We start from the raw sequence: 26,187 nt of genomic DNA on the forward strand, positions 1-26,187 counted from the left end.
GGCTATATTGTTACAGGATGTTCCTTCTGGTTGTACATCTGCACAGAAGTCTCACTGGAGAGACTAAATCTTCTCTTAAGCCTGAATTCATATTAGAGTGTGGTATAACATTTTTAGAGTGTTGGTGTTCTGGTTTTACCCCGAGGTTGCCAGCCTCCTTCTGCTAGTATTTGAAATGCATTTTCCTCTGCTGTTTTGAGAGTAATGCTCTGTGGCACATGCCTCTGTTGCTAAGACCGTATTCTGCCAAACTTCCCATTTTACAGTGCCCTTTATTTAATTCTGGTCACTTTAATGACAACCTTTCTTATGATTTCAAACATGAAATTATCTTTTAAATAAAAAGTGTATGGGCAATTATATGTCCTCAGTTGTATGTGCTGACTTAAGTTTCCTGCTGTCTCTTTTCTGACAGTAGGTTGGACATAACCAATGTTTAAACAAACTACAAACTTCTGCTTAGTCCTCTTCCTTCCTATGTTTTACACACAGCACTTCAAAGGAATCAGTCCTTTGAGTGAGATTAAATACTGCTGTAAAGAGCTTTCTACATACAGTGAAATCCTTATCTCCTAGAACTTGGTTAGGGTACTGTCTACTAGCATGCTCACAGTTTTTTCATCCCAGAAGATGTTTTGCTGTCTTCTTCCAAAAGATCAAGCATTGTGCAAAAATATTTCCTAGTAAAACCTATTATACAAGCCTAATAATTCCAACTTTTATCTTAGAGGGATTGTTTCTGACGACCTTGGTGAAAATCATATACTAACTGCTTTCCCAGTTTAATCTTTGTTCGTGCTTTGTCAAATTCATTGTAAGCAAAAATTTGGATTTCAAAGAGATTGCTGGTGTCAAGATTTAAAATTCAAGTAATATTCTCAGGATCTAGACTTTAGTAAATGCATCAGAGACTCATTATCAATCTGTTCAGAAATGCCATTAACATGAATCATAAGCACATCATTTACTAGTTGATTCTGTCCTGGTTAATTGCATCAGTGAATGAGGTGGAGTGAGTAGGGAGCAAGATATTTGTCCCAATTCAGCAACAAAATTTTCTTCCTGTTTTTCTTTGTAAGTTACTGGCTTACATAAAAAAAAGTGTGAGAACTGGTAGTGTTTGTCTGCCTCTGGCAACCCAAAAGTATTGTCTGAAGATGACTATATTGAACATTTTCGGTGTGCAAGTGCAGAAGAATGCCCTTCTCAATGCAAAAGAATTGTTACTTTGTTACTGTTACAAAATCTAGATGCTTGAAATTATAATAAAATAATTTCCATTTACAGAAAAACATCAGAGAGGAAAATTTTCATCAGCTCTAGTGCATGTGTCAGGCTTAACAGTGTTTGACTGTTGAAATTGATAGTTTCCATACTAAATGATTTCAAAACCTTGAACAAATTCCATATAAAAAGGTGTTAGTATCTATTACCAACTATGTATGGTGTCTTGTAATTGTGTTTTAATAATGCTATTGTTATTCACCAAGGTAAGCTGCATTAAGTGTGCTTGATAATATATGTATTAGGTATTAGAATACCCAGCATGAACAGACCAAAATGAAGTAATTATCACAAACCTTGCTAATTTAGCACCTGTATTCAAGCCTTCATTTACATTGCCTTTGAGTTATAATATTAATGATAGATTTCTTCTTGCCAAATTTTAAAGGCCGTGATACTACTTGAAAAAAAATGTCACTGTGAGAAGAAGAAGCAAGCAGGAATTGATTCACAGGCTTCATAGCTGTTTCTGTATCTGCATTTTTTAATGCATATGAGTACTCATGGGAAATTCCAGTATCTTGTTTCAGTAATCTGTTTGCTATTATAGACAAATTGGTCCTCCAGTATGAAATGCAGCTAGCACTTTAATACAAAAGTTTCTTGATAATTCCATTATAGGACTGCGTATTCTACTGCTTAGGTGTTCAGGATGAAATTATATTTATTGACTTTTTTTTTTTTTTGCTTTCCCCTTGAACGTCCACCCAAAAGCCAGTTTTAAAATAAGTCATTTTCATTGTATCTGGGATTCCCACCAGACATCTATAGGTGGAGACACTGTTGCTGACTCTCTGGAGCCTTCAAATCTGGAAGGACTAAAATCTCTACCCTTGGTCAGGTTACAACCTCTCTGGTGAACGAGCAGCCCAAATACACATTGTCAGATTTCCTATGTCCACATCTTGTCTCTGCAATAGTGAAGGAGATTTCTTCAGTTATTCCAGAGATGGAAGCTGAATGAGGAAAGAAGTTGCAGGAGATAAGCAACAGCCAAAGCAACTGAAACCTGCACTGAGAAATTTGGATTTCTCAAATCCCCTATCACAAAACTAAACCAAACTGATTTGGTTATCTGATTTTTTTTTAATGTCTGTCTGGAGTCATGCAATCTGAATTGCAGGAAGTGCTGAGTGCTTGCAGCTAAAATGGAAACCAATGCAAGCTATCTTTTAAATATGTTACATGCTATAAGCTGTTGATTTCTCTAGAAACACCCAAATTACAGATGTTTTGACTTGGGCATTCAGTTTATGAATACCTTTGACTCTTATTCTGCTAGACTTCAACACTAAATTTTAGAAGTTCTCCTTCTCTCACAAGAACAAAACATAAATATGGGATGCTTACATGCCGTAAACAGAAATCTCATTGTTGCATGTATGCAATATTGGTTGATAGGATAATGGTTTAGTACTGGACCCTAAGTAAAGCATGAACTTAAGGAAAGAATAAGTACTGAACTGTTGTTTATGTACATGAGCACCAACTTCTCAAAGTAAAAGGCTCTTTGAAAAAATAAAAACAAGATGTAATTTTCAAACTGGAAAATGTGTTTGTTCAATTGAAATTGAAAGGTGTATTTCCACTGGTGTGAATCAAGTTTGTACAGTCAATTGTAGAATTTTAATATTCTGGGGCGTTTGTCATTGTAGAACTTACTATCAGTCCATTGATGCTGAATATAGAGTTTGCTATGTTATGCTGTAGGATGATTGGTTTGGAAATATAACAGTTCTGTCTGCAAAGGTAATAAAGTGTCCTGCTAAAGGGTTGCCCGACAACACTTGCTATTTGTGCACTTTTCTTCCATTGAATGTCTTCATGGGAAATAATGGAGACTTTGTTAGATATTGACAGTGCTGTTAATAAGAAGCTGCTTGACTCCAGTTGGCTAAATTAATCTGATATCAAAAGAGTTTTTACACCTCTTAAATCAGAAGCATTGTATTCAGAGAAGCATTCAACCCTTGACTGAGAGACCTTTTGTTTCTCTCTGACCTTTTTTCTCTCCAAGGGGAGGACAACTAGTGTTTCCATTAAATTTCTGTAGGAGCCCCACAGCATTCTGCATGAGGGTATGCTGAAGCAGACCATGCCATGCAATAGTTTTCTTTGGCAGCAAAAGAACAGGAAGGAATTGTAGAACTGGACCCAAGGCTGTTATGGCACATATTGTTTCATAATGTTTACAATTTGCAAGCAGTAAAGTATGTGAATTCCAAATTCCTTTTGATATTGCTAAGGTCTGTTTTAGCACTTAACATAATTTGATTTACTTCAGTAATGATAAAGCTATACTTAAGGCAAACCTAATCCTGGCTCTGTGTGTTTGCATTGATATAGTTACAGAATTACTGATTAAAATTTTCCTTATATGTGTGCTAGAATGGATACTACATAGCTGTGTGAACTATATAAGATATTGTTTGGGAATATTTTCTTATATTTTTTACTTCTTTTTTTAATCACAATACAGATTAGAGAAAAAATGTTGTAAAAATTGCTGTAAAATAAAATTAAAGATTATGTTTAACTTGTCACGCAAGAGCCTTCAGAGGACATGCTTTTTCTTAATGTCCTGGTTTCAACTGATAGAGTCAGTTTTCTTCTTAGTAGCTGGTGCAGTGCTGTGTTTTGGATTTGGTGTGAGAACAATGCTGACAGCACACTGATGGTTTTAGTTGTTGCTGGGTGATGTTTATACTAAATCAAGGACTTTTCAGTACCTTGGGCCCTGCCAGCAAGAGGGCTGGAGGGGCACGGGAAATGTGGAGGGGACACAGCCAGGGCAGGTGACCTGAACTAGCAAAAGAGGTGTTCAATACCACAGGACGTCATGCTAAGTATATAAACTGGGGGGTTGGCTGGGGCCTGATATTTCTGCTAGGGGACTAGCTGGGCATTGGTGGTGAGCAACTGTATTGTACATCACTTGTTTTTCTTTTCTCTTTTCCCTTTGGATTGCATTCCTCTCCCCTTCTCCCTCTTTTTCATTATAACTGTTGTTATTATTACTATTGTTAACATTATTGAGTTTACTTTATTTTATTTCAATTATTACATTGTTCTTAGCTCTTGACTTTTACATTCCAGTTCTCCTTTCCATCCCTGTGTGGATGGGGAGTGAGCAAGCAGCTGCGTGGGACTTAGTTACCGACTGAGGTTAAACCACAACATTTAATTTAGTCCTTAACTGACCCAGTTTTACGTGAATATTCTAAGACTCTATAAGTTAGTAATATGTAAGATAATCTAAAAGCTTTGCAGTAACATGGGCATAGCAGCATGAGATGAGCTATTCTTATCCTTACTTTTGTCTTTCAGGTAGTCGGCTGAACAGTTCAACATAGATTTTCTTTTCTTCTGCAGAAAAACAGTTGGTAATAGCAGCATACATTCAATAAACCAAGTTGTTGTCACTCCTCTTGCATCCATGGTGCTGTATGAAATGTGATCTTTTCCCCACTGTATTCAAGGACATTGTGTTGTGTATGGGCAGATAAAGAGATGCAAATATGTATAACGTGCCTTTGCAGAACAGGTAGCACACCAGAGGTTTCGTTTGCTTTTGACATATATATCATAAAATATTAAAGGAAATCCTGCTGAACGGTATTACTGCACATGCAGTTAATGGTGTGGGAAAGCCGATTATGGCAGATAATTTGCAAATCAAAAGCAAATAGAGTTTTGTTTCCAAACCAGCTGTTAGCAGTTGCAATTGGAAATTCTGAACTTGGTACTTTAATTTTATTTTTGTGATAATGCTGAGAGAACCTCGTCATGGTTTCTCTTGTTCTTGACACATACACCCCAGAAGTATAGTTACTGTCTGCCCCAGAGAGCCTATAATTGGAACAGCAACAAAAGGCAAGGAATGGATAGCTAAGAAACTATTAACAAATCCACTGGGCTTAGGGTAATAAGTAGCTGCCATGCTACAACTGTGGCAAAGCCCTTTACTGAGTATATGGATATATTTTTAATGAAAATGGTAATTTAATACAATTATAAATTAAAAATAATAAGCTTTGCACTGTCTGGAAATATGCTTGCATGGTGTAAGGGGAGCAAGAGGAATAAAAGGCAAGAAAATAGTTTGTTCTGTGAAAAGTTTCATGTTTGCATTATTTTCATTAAGAATAAACCTTAAGTGACTGGTTGTGCTGTTTTGGCTGGGGTAGAGTTAGTTTTCTTTATAGTAGTTAGTATGGGTCTAAGTTTTGGATTTGTGCTGAAAATAGTGTTGATAACACACCGATGTCTTAGTTATAGCTGAGCAGTGCTTACACAATGCCAAAGCCTTTGACTGCTCATTGCACCACCCCATCAACAAGAAGGTTGGAGGGATGCAAGAAACTGGGACGAGACACAACCAGCACAGCTCACCCCAGCTCCCAAAGGGAGCTCCCATACCATATGATGCCACACTCAGCAATAAACAAGGGGGAACTTTGGCCAGGGGGCTGCTGCTTGGGGACTGGCTGGGTGTTGGTCAGTTGGTGGTGAAGAACTGTTTTAAATTTGCGCCACTTGTCTTTCTTGGGTTTTATTTCTCTCTTTTTGATATTTTATTTTCCTTAGAGTCTATTTCCTTCTTCTAATGATATTTGAATTATTAAATTATTTTTGTCTCAACCCATGAGTTTTCTCACTTTAACCCTTCCCATTCACTTCCCCCCATCCTTCTGGGGGAGGAGTGAGTGAGCAGCTGTGTGGTGCTTAGTTGCCAGCTGGTGTTAAACTACAACACTGATAAAAGACTAACTGACAGAGGACACATGTTGACCATTTGGTTAGCACATATTTCAGTGTTTCTATTAGTTCATTTTTTCAAAAACTTTTTTTCAGGCAATACAATTAAACCAAGTGTTTCTTGTATGGAAGATTCCTATGTTCAGTGGTTTTTGCTGTGATAACGCATAAACAGTCTGGTAAAAGGTTTGGGAAATAGAAAAGGTGGTTATTGGAGTGGAGCCAGGAACAGCAGGAGCATGGACAACCAGAACAGACTGTCCTTTTGTGTGTGCATGTTTATTTCATGTCCCTCCTGCTTTTCAAACTTTATTTCTAACAGTGGTGAAGTTCAGACTTTCACCTCTCAAACAGTGCTTATGGGATGTAACATCTGTATGAAAAGTATTTAGTGCAATTTTGCTGATGCTAGGAAAAGAAAACTGGAAATGTCAGACTTCTTTCCCTAAGTACTATACATCAGGCACTGTTCTAGAAAACACAGCTGGTGTAACCAAAGCTGAACATTTCTCTCTGGGAAAAGAACATACAGAATAGCATGTTCAGCTTTTGCCTGCCATGACTTAAGGTGTTTCTGGGAAAATGTCTGGAAACAGCTGCGTTTCAGAAAGCAGGGATGAGGTATGTCACTGTCCTGAGAAGGAGCCCCTTCCTTAGCTTGCTTTGAAGATCTTGAGTAAACACAAGGGGGCAACTTAATATAATACTTATACTAACATTTATTTAAAACTTGTTCTGTCCAGGTGTCCTGGTTTCAGCTGGGATAGAGTTGATTTTCTCCTTAGTAGCTAGTGTAGTGCTGGGTTTTGGCTATGATGTGAGAACAATTCTGACAGCACATGGATGGTTTGAGTTGTTGCTGGGTGATGTTTATACTAAATCAATGACTTTTCAGTTCCTTGGGCCCTGCCAGTGAGAGGGCTGGAGGGGCACGGGAAACTGTGAGGGGACACAGCCAGGGCAGGTAACCTGAACTAGCCAAAGGGATATTCCATACCATATGACGCCATGCTGAGTATATAAACTGGGGGAAGAAGAAGGAGGGGGGGGACATCTGGCATTATGGCGTTTGTCTTCCCAAGTAACCGTTATGCATGACGGAGCCCGGCTTCCCTGGGGATGGCCGAACACCTGCCTGCCCATGGGGAGTGGTGAATGGATTCCTTGCTCTGCTTTGCTTGTGTGGGGGGCTTTTGCTTTACCCTTTTATCCCCACCTTTCCACTCTGTTATTATTATTATTGATATTATTATTTTTATTATTGTTCTTACCTCTTTATGCTGTTTAAATTATTAAATTGTTCTTATATTAACCCTTGACTTTCCTCTCCATCCCTCTGAGTGAGGGGAAGTGAACAACTGGCTGCATGGTGCTTGGCTGCTGGCTGGGGTTAAACCACGACACCAGGTGAGGAAGTCTCCTTTGCACAGAGTTACCAGCCATAGTGGATATAAAGGACTTTCCTTTTTCAGTGCCATTTCCAGGCATCTGACAATCATAAAGCTTCAGCATATCCTTGTGGGGCAGCAAACTGAATGCAAACAGGGAAACGTGGATAGAGAAAGTAATGAAGGTCCCAGATATCTTTGGCATGTCCTTGTATTGTTTCTCCTTTTTTTCCCTGTACCTAAGAAGCATAGTGTTGAGGAGAAAGAGAGGTTAAGAGAAAACATCACTTCCTTTTGGAGTAATAGCAAGGATGTCTCTGAATTTGGAGATGAGGAAACCTCCTGATGTTAATGCTAGAGTGAAGAACAGTTTGAGGGCAAAATCCTGTTTGCATGCTCCTCTGCAGCACTTCTGTGTGAAAAAATGTGCTAGGTTATATATGTGTCTTCTGGATTTGGGTCACAGTGAGGTGGGCATATGGCAGCTTGCATAACCCTGAGAACAAGACACACACATCCTGGATGAATTGTAATTGGCTTCAGGAGGGAGACAACAAATTTACAACCAGCAGATAACAGCTTTATGAGTTGGTCCTATTGTCCCCTTGAAAGACTAAAGTTTTGAAGAACAAGTGAACTCTTGTGCACTAAAAAAATGTTTGACACAAATATCCATGAATTTTAATGAATATAAAATAGCAACATTAGTATTTTTTTAGTGGCATAAAGTACATTGATAAGATTGCTAATGAAAGGATTGAGTCTTGACCCAAAATGTATGTTCTGTAATAGAAACCAAGACCTTAGTGGGGGAATGCTTGTATGTCTGGGTAGGGAAGGTAGCGGTTCCTTTATTGTATCACACTGGTTGCAAAACTAGTGCCAGATCTTTTCTTTGGCTAGGCAAGTTATACATGACTCCAAGAAAAGTAAAAGTAGAAGCAGTATAAGGTAAAAAATAAAAAGGGACTCAGGTGTCAATGGTGAGCATTTAGCATTCAGGTAGTGTTCTTGGTTTGTCTTTTTTGTTTGGTTGGCTGGGTTTTTTTGTTTGTTTGTTTGTTTTGGTTTTTATTCTCAGCAAAGATCAGAATATGAGGTATACTAGAAAGATTATAGTGAAATTCATATAATAGTTCATTATTCATTAGCCCTATGGAAGTTTGAAAGCATTGAATGTAGCCCCAAGGTGAAAGGATGTAAAAGGCTGGTGTGCAGGTAGAAGGCTGGAATCGCTATTTTCGTTTCTTAAATATTTAAATCAGATAAGTAGAATTGCTAGATTTGTGAGGCTGATATTAATTTATAAAGGACTGAGGTAATACTGAAGAAAGATGGTTTTAAAAGTTACGCAGCTCAACTATAATTTATGTCTTTGAGTGCAATAAAGCCATACACCCCTGCTTTTTATGTAATTATTTGTTTAATGTTATTCTCACCTCTTTGCCATAGCCTCCTTTTCCATACCAGTGCAGCTACTCCTTCTTAAGTGGGAAACCATAATGGATCTCTATATCATACAGAGTTTGGAAGACTTATTCATTTTTTCCTGCAAAAGTTAAATAAAGTGCAAAACTTTCAGCCCATCAATCCTTTAGCAAGCTGTCCAAGGTGACATTTCATTAGCACACTTTGTCAGTGGATAAATCGTATAGCATGCTCTGAAGAGAAGGTGGAAAACATCCAGTCCTTTTTCATTAGATCCATCCAAAGCTGAACCACTGGAAATTACATACAAAAAGCACATGAGACACAGAAAGCACTATTCTGTCTATAAACTGCATTAATCATTCATTCTCTTCCGAGTGCTTTGAGTCACTGCCCTGTCTCTAGTTAGGTCCAAAACTGGCGATTTAATTTTTAGCTGCATGACAGAGACATTTCAAGGAAAATCACAGACATAATGACTCCTGCCAGGCTTGATAAAGTCCTCATTCATCAATTAAGGAGCTTCCAATAAGGCAAGATGGATAGAGCAAAATAAGGCAGATGACATGGTAATGTGTGTAGGGTTGGGAGTGAGAAGTGTTCTTCCCCTTTCCCATGCATACGCAAGCACATATTCCCCCAAATAACACCCACACACACACACCCACTCCCCCCACCCATGATCCTTTTGTTGGTTCTGGCAACAGAAATAATTAGGGAGCTTTGATTCACCAGTGTGACCTAATTACCTAAGGGACTGAGACTGCTTTGCTGCTCCACTGGCAGTAAGTGTCAAAGGGTTGACCAAAGATAATAAATACCTGAGGAGTCACCCATTTACCGAAGTGTCAAAATTATTTTCTCAGTGAAATTTTTCCTGGTTATGCTGAAAATAAGTGTTCAAATAAAAATGATTTATGTAAAGAATAATGGTGTGGCAAAATCAAATGAATTGCTGGAAAATGCACTACATAAACTATTGAAGCTCTGACAATAAAGAGGAGACAGACACATTGTGTTATATTAATGACCAATTTAAATTAGTGATAAGCCAATTTAGGGGACATTGTCAGGTTAAAATTGTGAGTCTGATATATCAGTGGATATATTAGATATTGAAGGGTTATTTTGCACCTCAAGGCTTGCCTAAATATAAAGTCATTGCTGCTGGGGAGTTCCTAACTAGACATCTCTGGTAAACTTTATTTGTAGGTGTTCTTGCCTAGGATAAGAAGGCTATACCCTTGTGCACCTTTATGTATAAATGCATCATTAAAGAAATTCTTAGAACAGCTTTTACCCAAGATTCCTTTATTGGGTGGTGAAAGCACAAATATTGCTGGAAATTCTACAACTGTTTCAAAAAGCATCAAAGAGTTACCGATTTTATTCAGCTTCTTTGAGAATAGCAGGAGGAACTGATTCATAAACCTTGTTTTTCTGGTTCCCCACACCCCACCCCTCTTTTGAGTTTGCTCCCTTTTTGTCTTTCTAGTGGCTGTTATAACCTGTCCATCTCTATCACTTCCCACCACAAAGAATGTGGTTTCATTTATTCCCTAAGAGGAAGGACAGGTTATTCATAGAGGTCAGACATATTTTGCTTTCCAATGGCTCATTTCTACCTAAACATTCTTGTTTAGGCTATTTAAAAGAGAGATAGTTGTGTCCCCCCGGCCCACAATGAAAAAATACAAAATACTGCAACCTGTGCTAGATTCAGAACAATTTTCTTCTTGGTCACCTGGTGCCCTGACTTGGCTGTTGTACCTCATTCCACCTCCAGGGAAGGCTTTTTCTGACATTTGGAGAAAATCAAGCCATAACTCCTCATATTCTTGTCTTCTGCCTGTGCCACTGGAAGAGACACAGATCATAAACTGGCGTTGTGTTATAACATGAAGGTTCAAACAAGGAGTAGGAGAGCACAGAAATGGTGGAAAGTAATCTTTACCCTTTTATATTCCACCTCTTAGCTCAAGAAACACAGTAACATATAATTTCCTCATATCCTAAATATATAGGTTGTGTTCTTTAAATTTTTACTTTAGTGATGAATATTATGAAGCAATTTACTTTTCATATTTGTAATCAGTTTAACCTTTTATTCCTAATGTACATATATTACTGTGTTGTTTACAAGTTATGCTGGCTGCAATTGATTATTTGAATATCAAAATGTTCTTTTAAATTACACTTGGAAAGAAGTGTACTTCTTTCCAAATTACTCCTTCCTTTCCTCCCATCTCCTTCTCAAATTTTTTAAAGCTTCTTCTTACACAACACAGTGCTTAAAAGCTATTTTTAAATTTTTTTTTTTTCATCTTCTAGATCTTTCCTACTTGTGTGACTGAAAAAAAGTAAATCTGGCAGTTAAAATTTCTTTGTTGCATTCTCAGAAGTAACACAATAGGATTGTGTCATTGTTCAAGTTAGCAGAAGTTAGCATACCTTGCTCAGCTGCTCAGAAGTAATTGACTTTTCTCATATTAATGCCTGTATTCTGGGTGGCAAGACCTTTTCATTTTCTACAGTTAGATTAGGCAACATCCTCCTTCTTATTAAATTTCAGCAGTTAGAAGTCTTCAAGTCTTTCTTTGCAGAGAAATTTTCACTTTGAACTACACCTGATCTTTACTTTCTGTACTATTTTCCATAGTATCCAAAATACCCAGCATTAACAAGTGTATTTTACTAGCCAGACTTTACTCTCTGCATTTCATGTGATGATGACACACTCCCATTTTTGATATCACAGGCAGTTGCTTCATAACTTGTGCTTTCATAAATATGCAAGAAAACTAATTTCACAAAATTAGCTGTGAAGGCATGAATGCATCTGTTACATCCTCATTGACTAGCCAACTTGTTTCACCTGAAAGAGAAAGTAGTGATGGTGCTCCAAAGGACTTCCACTGACAAATACATTATTCGAAAACATATCAGATGTGTTTTGCAAGTGAAGACAGTAGACACCTGACACTTCTGAGAGCAGAGTTAAATAGATTGCATTGAAAAAAATCCACATTTCCCCATAATTATAACCTTTTAATGGTTATACAGCTGCTGACTTATTACTAAAAATTGCCTTTATTTATTTATTTACAGGTGCTGTTTTAAGAGTCTTGTTGGAACAGGAAGGATACCTGGGCTTTCATGCTGCAGTCACTGGGAAGAATTCTACTTCTTTTTATAGATGTTCAGCTGTGCTCTTATGAATTGCATTATATCTGAAAGACTCTCCCACCAAAGAAAACTGAAAAAAATTAGCTGGTGCAAATATGTCTTTTTGCTGGTATAACGAAGGCAGGTGATGTTTAAGGAATGAAAAGTCACTATCTAGCAGCAGTTCTGTAGGTGATTCTCAAGATACTAATTTTAGAGACCTAAGGTGGTATTTTGGATGCCTTTGTAAAGTTGGGCTGAAAGACATAATGATGTAACTTTAAATTTTAGCCCAGAGAATCAATTGCATTGACTGTCTTTGGAGTCCCTGCTGGAAAATGTGAACAAGGAATACATTGTAAAGAACAACTCCATTTCCCACAGAGCCTGAAAGGATACAAGTAATGTCTCCCTTATTTTCTCCGTATTTCCCGTGTACTTGCATGCAAGAAGGCACGCAAATCCTCCTTGCAGCCACATAACAGCCTCCGGCAGCTTTTCCTCTGCTGTGCTTCCCCACTCCGTCGGCAGGGCAGGAGACCGGGCAGGGACAGGAGCGCAGGAATCCTGCTGTGCTGCTCAGCAGGCAAAGGTAGTTAAGGATCCCTCACCCTGGGGAATGAACATTTTTGGTGTATTTCATCTCTGTAGGAGCAAAATTTTCTCTGCAGATTTTAGAAGGTTGAAAGCCTAAATCAGAAAAAAACAGTTGATACGGAGGAAAAAGTAGGAGGGTGTTGAAAACTCAAGGTAGCTCTTGTCCACTGGCCTAATTTAAGGGCGTTTGAAAGTACAGTGACACCCACTAAGAGAACAGACTTTTTGTTTTCTTAGGAATGTACCCTACAAATGTAATAGCTGCTAGGTATCTGTGTAAAATCCAAAGACAAGTAGAGCACTAATGTTTAAGTGACTAGAATATGTCAGTTAACTTAACATTTTACTCAATATGTTTTAATGAAAATAAATTGTGTTAGATAAGGGTGTTGAGGAATTGTGTAATTTTTTCCTTTGGTAAACCCCAAATATCTTTAATGAGATAATTGCATTTAATTTCAATTTCATAGAAGGTAAAAATTAATGTCCTAAGAGGTTAGGTGTGTAGAATTTTCAAAATAATTTTAGCAGCATTTATCATTCAATAGGTGGAGCCATGAAATGTCACTAGTACACATCCAACTGTAAAACTAATGTTCCTGTTCACAATGCCCTTATTTTTTCCTCTTCATAAAATTATATGTGGATTATACATGTTGTAGTAAAACCATGGTAACTATACAAATACTGGTAGGAAATCATGGCCTAAGATGTTTTATTTCAAGATGATCTTTGTTACTGTGGTTACAAGTTTATTGTAGTTATAAATACAAATAAACTATACCACAGTTTTATCACAGTATCTCTATTATAACCCAGCTTTTGCTTCATAAAACAGTAGCTCTTAATAGTTTCTTTATAATTAATGCTATAGTTTTGCTTTCTAACTACTTGGATTTTAGCTATTCATCCTGAGGCTAGAAGGTTTTAAAGGCAGATGAGGAATGGAATGAAAAAACAAGGTGTTTTTTACTTTTCATAAATATAAGAATTCTTCTTAAAATCATAGAATCATTTAGGTTAGAAAAGACCCTTAAGATCCAACCAAAAGACCTTAAGTCCAACCATGAACCTAACATGGCTAAATTCATTACTAAACCATGACCATAAGCCCCTCACATGGGAGGGGACAGGGAGGAAAATTGGAAAAAGGTAAAAACTGTTAGTTGATATAAGATAAGTTTAATAATTGAAATAAATAAAAAAGTAATAACAATAACAACAACAACAATAATTGTAATGAAGAGGAGAGGGAAAGAGGAATAAAATCCAAGGCGGAAAAGAATGATGCACAATACAATTGCTCACCATTCACTGACCTGTGCCCAGCCAGTCCCTGAGTAATCAGAGGCTCCCAGCCAGCTCCTTTCAGTTTATATATGAAGGATGATGTCATATGTTATGCAATATCCCTTTGGCTAGTTGGGGTCAGCTGTCCTGGCACTGTTCCCTCTCAGCTTCTTGTGCACCTGCTCACTGGCAAAGCATGGTAAACTTGAAAAGTTCTCAATTTAGTGTGAGTACTAAAAACCAACTAAAACATCAGTGTGTTATCAATATTATTTTCATACTAAACCCAAAACACAGCACTGTACCAGCTACTATGAAGAAATTTAACTCTATCTCAGCTGAAACTAGGACAAAGAAGTAACCGCTGTTGAATTTATTAGGTTCCTAACTGGTCTGATGACCTGTAATTGATATGTACCACTTAGGTGAGAATGAAATATCATAAAAGCCTACCAGCAGGTCTCAAGGAGCATATAGAAAAGGTTAAATTAATTACTTTCTCAATAACAGCTCTAATAGTCTTCCAGGTAAGCTGTATAAGGTGAAACTTTTGATTTTGAAAAGTTAAATATAGGGCACACCTCAGGTAGCTTCATGGCTGGAAATAAAGCAGATTTATTACAACTGTAAACCTGGCTGTTTGTCTTGCAATATTTTACACCACAGTCCAATTAGCTGTGCTACATGCTACCGGTTGGTACGCGAAAACTTTGCCTTCATTATGTTTTTACTACATTTCCAATAGTCTGTTATGGAACAGAGATGTGGTTTATAGTATGATCAAAGTCATTAATGTACTACCTGTTCTGTATCATAATACTTACTCTGCTTAATGGAATAAAGGTCATAATGGGAATTCCTTTAAACACCCAAAGGAAAATTCAAAAAGATCATATTGCATACTGCAGATTATATAGGATACCCACACCATATACTCTGTTTTCTCCTTTCCTTTGTGCTTTTAACTTCTGTTTAGATCTCTCATCTATCTATGAGATAATAGAAACGAAGTATTTGAATATAGGTTTGGAACACAGAATTCTGCTATCTCAGGTGTTTTTACTTTGCTAAAAGCTATCATACAACATTGCTTAGAAAGAGGAAACAGCCTTGAAAAGTCTCTACATTCCTATCTGGTTTCTAATATCTCACACAGTTCTGTTTTTAGAGCCTTGTAATGTTAGGACACCAGGAAGTCAGTAGTCTTGACTGATAATTTGGTGGCTAGCACTGGTACCTGAAGACAAATGACAAAGCACATGGTCACTGAGAAAATCTGTCCTACATGAATAAAAATGACATGTCTTTCCTTTCCTCTCTAGGACAGTCAGGTTTAGCTTCTGTAATAATGAAACAGTTACAAACAGATGAGTTATTAAAAATTATTCTCTACATTAAAATGCTTGTGTGACTCATAAGAAGACACTCTTGCACGTAGTGCTATAAATCATCCTGCCAGCACTAAACCCTTCTAATGATGAGTTAGACTAACGAAACATGTTAAAATTTATGTGCAACAAAGGCTAATGATATTTTTTTAAAAAATCATCTTTAGCATGGAAATAAATAAGGGATCTCCTAGGGAATTTGAATAAACAAGTAGGTGCAAATCATCTACTACTCTCCTAAGTATCCTGATAGTAAATAATTGTAGTAAATAATTCTGAATCTACTGATTCAGAAAAGAAAGAAGTTACTGGTCTACAACTACTTACCACCAGGATACTTAAAAGTGAATCTTTTTTCATCTTCATTTGCATCTTCATTTGGATTCCCTAAGAGTTCGCTTTCCTTTTCTCACCCCTTCTTTTCTGCTATTACAGCAGGAGCTGGTTCGGCCCTGTTGTTTTAAATGCACAAGCATATGACTATAACTCAGAAACCTTTCAGTAAACTTTGAACACAGAGTCTTTATTTTGATCATGGCTATAATGTCTGCAAGTAGGAATGTTTCTACTAGTATTTTGATGATAACAGTATTTTAGTTATTAAAATGTTTATATTTTTAAGGACATCTGAATCTAGAGGATGCCAATTTTGTAGATTTAATTGAGAGTCAGATGTCTACATACCTTCACAATGTGGTTCTGCAAGCTGAAGTCTGTTTCTGAGATTCATGGGACAGATTATTTCAATTTTTTCAGTCTTCAAGTGTTCTTCCACCTGAAACTCTGTTGTTCAACATTCTGTTTTTAGAAGCAGAGGGTAATGAAAATTAAGTAGATCACTGCTACTTGAAGTACTTGAAAACTTTTATATCATGCATTTTATCTGGTCTAAAAGTGTCACGAGTATATGATATGAATGATCTCTGTAACTCACGGGCTCTGGGAAGCATGTTTAGCTCAAAGTTTAGTTGTATTTTTTTCTGGTAAAATAACGTTTATGTGTTAACTATAGTTTTCAATCTAATGATCCATTACAATCCCATAGAACAAGAATATATTTCTGTATAAAACCACAAGCCTTGTGAAAGTTTTCATTGTTTGAAGAACAGTTCAGAAAGAAATAGCTACCATATTACTAGCACTGTGTGAAAAGTGGCCTGATGATAATACAAAATTCATCTGCTTAAAGGAATTTATGGGAATTAGCTGTCTATCCACTGAAAATCAGTGGAATTAGTTGCTAACTGTAATAAAACATTGAAAATGCTGGTATTGCATGCAGAATGCTGAAACCTTGTATTTGTGGTTGTGTCTGTATGTTGTACAGCAGCACTTTCATAAAATTCTTTTTGTCAAGAAACATTTTGTCAAATGCTAGAGCAATAAATTATGTTTAGGGTTTTACCCATCTCAAAAGCAAACAAAAACATGCCATTAAATGGTCAGAATACCATGTGATTTGTGGAATCAGACTCTACAACTCGAGGAGAGTTATAAAGGAGGTGTTTATTGCGGCGCTGGGTGCAAGGAGGATTGCTCCTCCTAACTTGCACACTATTTCGACAAGCAGACGGATATTTATTATACAAAGTCATGCATATACATAAGGTTCCTGAAAATTTATTATCATAATCTCCTCCCTCTGGCACCTCTTCAAGATGTACTTTTCATCTTCTTGGGTAGCTACCTAAAGTTCCTGCTTATCTTTGCATATATTAGCAGTCTATTGTTTAGTTTCTGTTATCTACTAGAGTTCTTTACCTGTCATCCATTATCTAACCTTTTGTTCAAGTGTATAACATCTACTAGCTAATGATTAGCCCTTCCTAATTGCCCACTTTAAACATGTCAAGGTAATACTTGCCCACTGGTTTTAATCTATATCATGTGCTGAGAAAAATATTTAAACACACGCCTTAGAGAGAGGAGAGTTTATATAGGAAGTCAGTAACGATAAACTGTAATATTACGGGGAAAAGATGTAATATAATCTTGAGTTAAATGAGTAGCTAAGTATCATTGAAGCCATCAATGCGGGGCTAGGGTCAATCCACCCAAAACCCAAAACCCAAAACCCTAAAGCAATTGAAAATTTACCCTGAAGCAATTGGTTACTGACATATCTAGAATCAACCGAAAGTCAGTAATGAGCCAGAAATACTAGTCCCCTTTCTCTGTTTGTGTCACATAAGGGTTGTCAGTGTTAGAGTAGATATGAAACACAAGCTTTAGTATGTGAGGCGGCTCTGAAAGAAGGTGAACGTTCCTTTATCAGATGGGAATGAACCTTCTGTTTCCTTCTGGATCACTAGTTCTGACAGTAGACACTGGGCTGTTTTCAGTACCCTGTACTAATAGTACTGGATTATATCCATTTAAGGTTTTAACATGCTACATAAACCCACTGTCAATCCCTAGGTCCTCTGAGATGCTGCATTCCTGGACCAAGTAACTCCTGACATAAGGGCAAGGACACAGTGGGACAGTAAGCAATTAGCGACCCAATGGCACTGGAGCAGTTTCTGCCCATTGTTGTTGGTATTATAATGAATGAGGGAGCTCGGGGCAAATCTCAGTGGTCAGGGCCCAGAGCAGCATCTACCTTACCAACCCTGCTCTCTGGCTCATGTCAGCTCACAGATAAGGAGGCTCACAGTTGTCCCACTGTTCTAAGGCTCTCCAAGAAAAAGCTGAAAGAAGCCTCGGTGAGGCTCAGGGAGGGGGTCCCAATCACTTCCTAGGTGACACTCTTGCAACTGATCCCCCCCTGGGCTGTGCTGCAACCACGCTGCAGCCAGGTACCCCACTGATGCAGATCAGCCTTCCAGCTTGCCCACAGATCTGCCTCATCTGCAGGCTCACCTTAGAGGTCCCTGAACTCCGGGCAAACAATCAGCAGGCTTGTGTTTGGGGATAGTGTGACTTGTCCTTGACAGTGACACCACCACCTCTTCCTGCTCTGCATTGTGCTCTTCCTTGGTGGTCCAGCCTGTCTTTGCTGATCACTTTCAGAAGCCCCAGAGAAGCATTTAATAATATCTCTCGCAATTGGAATCTTGGCAGGTTACCAGATTAGTATGCAGAAGAGAGCACACCTGGAGATGGAAATATCTGCGTGGATTTGGAAAAGCAGGTTTTGGGTGTAAGAAAAATTAATTCCTTATTATAACTCAGATCCCACAAACTGAGGGGAAACAAGTAAAAAACAGAATACAACTCCAAAAGCTTACTAATGTGTCCCCAGAAAATGTTTATGGCCACAGAGATGATGGAGGCTGAGCTGAACTCCAGTATGTGTCAGTGAACACAGAAACAGCAGCTTGAGAAGTGACAGATCAGTCCAAGGGACAGACAAAGGATGCCAAGTAACTAGCAGAATGAATTCAAGAACATTATCTTGGTAAAATCAATAGGTTTTGTGATATTGAGCAAAACAAAACAGGGAAGTTATTTTCTTCAACTCCTTAAACCCCTGCCCCATAACATCAGGAAAACATGTATACTGTGGACTTGGTGTTGTGGGTCTGTTAATACATCCTTCTAAGAGGAGGAAAGCGCAAAAATAAGGGAGTGCTTTTATGACACTAGGCTACCTGCACGTGGTTGTTGCATTTATCATAGAAGCTGAAACTTGTTTTGTCTTTTCAGCCAGGTGGGATCCCAAGATATGGACAACATCATGACTCTGCTGTTTGAAGATTTATGAAAAATATATAGGGTAAAGCATCTAAGTTTTGTCCCACATCACTTGAAGATGCATAGTTCACTGTAGCGAATGGCTTTCTGGAATGCACGACAGTGCAGACAGACATAACTAAACAGTCAATAGAGTATTGTGTCTATGTGTCAAGTTTTTTGACAATATTTTTTGACAATGTCAAAAATCTATGTTGTCTGCTTTACTCAGTCCTTTAAATGAAAGGGAGGGCAGAGCTCTGTTATCAAGGATCACGATGGAAAGAAGGCACTAAATGTGCAACAGGACTAGTCCAATGGTTCCTAATTATTTTAAAAGCTCTAATTTAGAGCAGCAGCATGTAAGGCAGAGTGGGCAGGGTAGATTCTCAGTATTCTAATTGTGTGTGTGTAGAAATGTCATTCTTCTTAATTTTGGTTTAAGTTAAGTAATAAAACCCCAGGATTCTTGGGCTACCCCTCAGAGTTGTGTGGAGAATTAACGAAGCCATGTGTAGTAAAAGTAGGTTTCTCAGTCAGTTGTACATCAGTCAATCAAAAATACATCATTGTTGGAAAGTGGTTCCAAATGTCCCCAGGTCTGTTTGTTTGAAAATAGAAAGGAAGATCTTTTAGAAGGCTCTGTGATTTTTTGCAGCCTGATCCAATGGTCAGCTTCTTTCAGATCGAAGACTATCCAGAAGCATTACAGTTCTCATTAGAAGGTCAACAAATTTCCTTGCCCTTCTTATGTTAAGCTTGATTCTGTCAGAGCTTAAACAACTTTGATGTGAATAACTTTGTAAAACTCTATAAACCCAGACTTTCATGTTAGTGTGACTTGAGGTTTTTGTTTATAGTCTCTCTGGTCATTGATTTTCATTACCTTCTGTAGCTACATTTAGCTGAACATTTTGAAGATGTTGCGTCAAATATTTTTTCTGTCCCCTTTTTTATATATATATATGCAGTAATCAAATCATTGCTCTTAAATTTAAATCTCATTAAAATACAGCTTTTGGCAAACACAGAGCTCTAATGTAGCAAAGCAGATCCTGTAGGCAAAGGGCCATGCAGTTCATCTGGTAACGTGATTGGTACCTCATATTCCCTAAAATGCACACTGTTGCGTAGCTGTCTTGACCTTACTAGTAGCTGGTGGGTGCACAAAGTTCCAGGTGAACTTGTAGCAGTAAAGGACAAAGAACTCTTTGGAAATACAGTGTTTTCTGGAACAGCACGGAAAGTGTAGCACTGCTTAGCAGCAAGCAGTCCTTCCTGCAGAAGTTCACAGTGAGAGTCACTGGAAGATGAAGGTGTCTGTATGAGTTTTATCTTCCAGAAGAGGTAGCCTCATACAGATGTCAGTTTTCTTCTCATTGCAAATCATGTGCTGGAGTGGCAACATACACCTGTATTTTATTCAGGCCTCCTCAGTCTGCATTAATTACCTATCCTCTTTTCTTCACCATGCTATGCTAAGCAGATTTTGCGTTTTATAGAAAGGATGGATACATTTCAGTAGTTGCTGATGTGGTCTCTGTTTATAAGCTTTGGTACTGCAACCATCTAGCACAAAGTATGGTGCTGTCTCTATGAACAGCTCCTCAGAAATGCAAGAAGCAGCTCAACCTACTCTCCAGTTTTGCAAAAGCTTCAAGTCCTTGTTTAGAAGTCAGAGATTATTAGGTACTCTTCCTCCACATCACCAAAATTCAGATGCATACATGAGGAACTGCTGGGGGATGCCAAAACCATTTCAACAAATGAGCATGAAAAGCATAACAAAGTATAACACATAAAGAGCATTGGTTTCAAACAAGATACACAGAGACCATCTAACCCTTTATTTGCATTTTGCATTTTTTTTCCCATTCAGAAGGTCCTTTACTTCTGATATACACAAACAGTTAAAAAAGATGAAAACAGGAGAGCAACCAACAACCATCTCTGTGGTATAGGAAGGCTGCAGGCAGCAATCCCTCCTGCCCTGACTTGGATCCAGTAACAGAAATTAGCAGTGCCATCTGCAGCACCGAATATGCATTTCAAGGACTGCATGTACTTTATGGCAAGCATTATGGTATTCAATAGCGATTTTTGCTAAGCTAGACATATTTGTAGTCATCTTTTAGGAAATTAAAAGTCCCAGGGACGTAAAGAATTCCAAGACTGGAGAATGGCTATATCCTCTAAACTGGACAAGCCTGGACTGTTTTCTAGCTTATCAGAAATTGTCCACTTCAACTCATTGCCTTTCTCACTATATCTTAAATTATTTTATTTCTTTCCAGACATAAATCCAGGAGCTCCAAAATGTGGTTTTGTTATATGATCCAGCAACATTATTTGGTAATGTCCATGTGACTTTTGAAGTGGTTTTTGTGTGAAGTGAGCCTGCCTTCATTGCCTTGGCTCCCTGAGCTAGCCTCCTTTCTTAACTTTTTAAGTTATTGTCTAGAAATTTGGTTTTTTAGACCATTTGTGGCAGGTATTACACAACCTCAATGGAGAAATTTACTGTAAGACTTTGTCATATTTGTTTCGCTAGCATAACAATCAGCAAGCCATCATTTCACATGGCCTCGTATATCTGTATGAGTGAAACATAAAGAGAAATACTTCAAATTTTAATTGGTAAAATAGTGTATCTTTTCCCTTCATTAAAAATCAGGATTGCAGTTTTCAAGATGCTGTTCAACTGTACTTCCCAAGTATCACAGTGTACTCTTTGATTTTACCTTCTGAGAGTTATTTTGATATGCTCCTTTTTTAGACATAAGGCATGTGCTGGGGCAGGTTAATGTTTTTATCTTACTTAATGTGTTGATGATCGTCTTCCTTTTTCTCTTTGGCATCGTCACATTAGAAGAAATTTTACCATTGGTGGGCTTATTGATATAGAAGTTGAGACAATAGATTTGAGGGAGGAAATGTTTTTGTTGAAACTGCTTCCATCAGTTTTTATTGTTATGTTTCTGTGGTTGACCCAAATGTAACAGCTGAGGGGAAAGTGCCTTTGGAAAAAAAATATGTCCTGGTTGCATCCTTTTTACACCAGACTGAGAAAACTCGGTCCTTGCCTCTAAACACTATGAACCTCTAAACAGAAATTCACAAAATCAGAATTTCATGTTACTTAGTTAAATTGTAGAGTGAATTTTGGAAAAAAAAAGTTCAAAATCAACTCTTTTAAAACAACTTTTTTTCTTTTTTCAAAGTGTGAAACTTGAAGGGTGTCTTTATACATATAAAGCAAACAGGATTTCATCTTTCCTATATTTGAAGTCACTTTTACCAATGTTAGTACATAAGACCCATAGGATTTTAGGTAAGGATTCTAAACTTCCATAGAATACCTATGTTAAAAGTAAATTCTAGATGATGAATGAGTTCATAGGTAACTAGGTTTTTTTTTTCCTTTCATTGTTTCTTTGTCTTTGAACATCCTGATTTCCTAAAAATTATTCTAATGAGCTCAGAGTTGCCAAACATTTTAAGCAAAATGTTAAAGTGAGCTCCCGTATTCATTATGTGGTTAAGTTTCTGATCATAAGAATAAGCTTTATTCTCTTTTTCATTTTAATTCATTAATTTTGAGAATTTTTATCAGATCACTGTAAATATGTCTGCGGAAAGGAAAACACTTCAACAAACTCCTTAATTATTGCTTATTTTTATAGTTTTCTGAATGCTTTTTCCTACTTTTTTCCCCTGGGAAAGAAAAGGACCTATTTAAATTTTACTGGGTTTGCAGCTCTTTTAAATTTCTCACTTAACTTTTCCATAATCTACACTGAAGACTTTTACAGATCACATTTTCTTCATGAAAACAATACACTAATTTTCAATTCAGATTTCTTCAGAACGTTACTCTAAAATGGCAACTGACTTCTGTCACTCAACCCCTTTCCTCTAGCATCAGTTGGATTTTTCTGCATCTAAGTAACAGGCAAGTGTACTGGTACTTCTAATTAATCAATGAATGCACTTCATTGGATTAATTCTATTTAATTAGCTAGTGCCTGCTTCCTTTTCACTAGCTTGTGTCTTGTACAATAGTCTGAAGATTCAGATTGTTATATTGCAGGAGATATTCTGGGTTTGAGAGGTTTAGGGTCCCCCTTTTCTCCTCCTTACTCATACCTCTGTTTTCAGAACATTCAGTATTTTAGTGCAACGGATAGGAAAACCTAGACAAAAGCGTTTTGCTTTCCTTTCTTTAATTAAGGCAGAAACAAAAGCAACTCAAAGCCCTTGTGTAATAAAGAAGGTAATGAAAATTTCAGGTAAGACCATTCTAAGACCCAAGGCTGTCTTTGAGGAACTCAGCTTCCTCTACATCCATAGTTTTTATTTCAATATTTTATGGTTTTATCTCTGTTGATTCTTCGCTGGCTTCCAAACTCTTGTTCTTATAATCTTCCATAAATTGACTAACAAATTCTAGGTGACAATTTAGCACAGGCTTTGCTGAAGATAATCTCTAATTGACTGTTTGACTTCTAAGAAAACAGGTGTCAATCTATAAACTAACTATTTTTGGCAAATAATGAGAAATACCATATCAATATGGTATTTATGAAAGAAAAAACGTATGGCACTTTTATCCCATTTTCCAGTTTACTTTCAATACATACAAGGAATTTTTAAAGCTGTATGTACTATAAAAGCTAATCATTATAGTTGTCTAAGGAACTTGTTTTCTTTTGTCCCTCTGTCCACCTCACAATTTTACTGAAGAACAGAGAAAGACCCCATCCCAGGTTCTGAAACATTCCCAAGTATACTTTAATAACTGTTGGTGTTATAACCTGTGACCTGGTAAATAATACAAAGCTTCCCATATTCTGTGTCTGAAAATCATCAGGCCTTCTGCTTTTTTCACAGGGACTTTGGAAATATGGTTTAAATGAGCTAAACCCAGTACTTTTCAGAACCACTACAGAAAATACATGTCAAAAGACATCATAGAAAAATATGGCTAGCTATAACGATGAAAGTTTTCACGTGTGAAGCAGGACTCCAACCCACACTGTTATTGAGAATGTAGGCAGAAACTACAACTTTCTGCTCACTTATATCACTAAAGAAAACTGCCCTTTCAGGCACTGACCCTTGTTAGCGGGCTTAGCTTCCACATCCCGCTTACAATGTTGCACACTGTTGCATGACAATCACCTTAAGGAGAATTGACTTCCTATACAAAGGACAGGTATGTGCCTGGGATACAATAACTTCTCATGGAACTAAGCATATAAACAGCCAAGCTGTGGGACACTTTGATAATGAAACAAGATCAAATGTAGGAGTTGTGTTATATATAAGGCAAAAGACACCGATGGTGTCATGTGGAAGGTAGCATGCAAAAGTAATTCCAAATAAAGAAAAAAAGGGTGTGCTCACAACTAGCAGGTAGATTAGATGTAGGGATCCTACAAGCCTGGTTTTCTGTTGTTTTTAAATAGATATTCATACTTTCAACCCATGTATCTTCTGCCTTTCCCTTTCGTCCCTGTTTATCTTTCAGATGGACCAACAAATAAAGAAGAGAGATTTTATCTGTGAAGCAGAACACGTGAACACATTATGTCTCAGTAAGGATGAAATTATTTTGTAAAACAGGTAAAAACATTAAGAATGTTGTTTTATTTATGTACTTTTTAGTGAACACCCAATAATAAATCACTACCCTGACACATTTATAATTGCATCATATTTCTTGACTGCAGCAAGTAAGTTCAGTGGGGAAACTGAGCACAGTAACTGGTATTATTGAAATACTGAAGTCTGACCCCCAGCAACTGAAGAAGTAAAAGTCTGCAAAATGGCCTGCCTTGAACTAAATTAGTTATGCACAAGTGAAAAAAATCTTGTGATGAATGTCCTCCTGGAGGTTCTCAGCAGTGATTGGGTCCAAATGTAAGTGAAGAGTAAGTGCCACAGGTTTGCTCAGTTGATGTGCAAGCTAGGATTTGGAAGGAAAGTTGGAAGAAGGTCATGAACTGTTAATGATGTAGGCTGTCAGAAATTGCTGTTTGTACCTTTCTGCTTCACGTAAGTCACGGCTTATGTGGATCCCTCTCTGTCCACCTCTCGGAAGCATCAAGGAGTCTCCAGAAAATGACATCTGTCTGCCCAGCTCACTCCTATTTTGGCAGTGCTTGCTAAAGGTCACTTTCTCTGCAAAAGTCCTGGTGAAGAAGGGAAAGGGAAGGAAAATCTGAATGAAAATCTGAATGGAAAATGCTTCCTATAGCAACAGACAGTGGTAAGTCAGACTCCCACCAACAACGCCAGTTATCAGATGTTTTTCACAAGATTATGACTTTTCTAGGTGTGTGAGGAAGGTTGAACTATTGTACAGCAGTTGCAATGCTGACTGCACTAGACACCTTTCTGTGCTTCTTTGGTTCACATTGGTAATGTGCTTGAACAGGACAAATTTTCATGCTGCTTTAAAAAGAAAAGTATATATGCCAGCTGCCAGACTTACAGCATATTTATACAACAAAATACAATCTTTACAGCATAGTAATGAGAAATGCCATAAGGAAAGGTGGCAATATAGTCATTTACCCTACAACATGCATGACTGGATGGCTGTATACCATTCCAGTTAATGTTCCTGGTTCTTGCTGCTTCTGCTGATGCTGCAGTTGTCTTGTTACATCAGCTAGAAAAAGGACAGAGACATCACTTCCCAGATTTGTCATGGTCTTAGCTGTTACACAAAGGTTGAGTTTAAAAACTTTGAGACTGTGGATGAAACTAAAAAAACTAAACTGTGGATTGCACTAAATTAGTATCTTGTTGATTCTGAGAGACAATGGCAAGTTATCCAAACTAGGTTTATTAAAGATGCCCCTGTATTTGTTTGGATGAAAGTGTTCATATTTTTAAATGAAATCTATGACACAAAATGCCACATAATCGTAGCAGATACTGATGAAGATCTTATTTCCTGTCTGCTGTTTCTTGTGCCTGCTTCCTCTGCTGTGCTGTACTGTTTCTTGACAGCCATTACATTTTCAATTAATATATCCATTTTAAGTTAATATTTATCAACATTGAATTTAAAAATACAGATACAGTTTTATTTTAAGAAAATGGAAAATCCAGCAATTTTATCATGAAAAGGAAAGGGAGGGAAAAGGCACAGAAAAATACTAACTGTCCCCTCAGAAGGTTGGGTTTTTTTTTTTTTCTTTTTG

General features: G+C 37.4%; 1 long non-coding RNA gene across 1 annotated transcript in view; it reads left to right on the top strand.

Moving 5' to 3' along the window:
• Nucleotides 1-26,187, top strand: part of LOC308056846 — a 230,431-nt gene continuing 204,244 nt past the window's right edge. Inside the window, exon 1 of the long non-coding RNA XR_013924996.1 lies at nucleotides 1-26,187. This exon is cut by the window's right edge and continues 9,775 nt beyond it. This is a non-coding gene — a long non-coding RNA (uncharacterized lncRNA).

The sequence above is a fragment of the Falco punctatus genome (genome assembly GCF_963210335.1).
Source record: "Falco punctatus genome assembly, chromosome: Z".
Lineage (NCBI taxonomy): Eukaryota > Metazoa > Chordata > Aves > Falconiformes > Falconidae > Falco > Falco punctatus.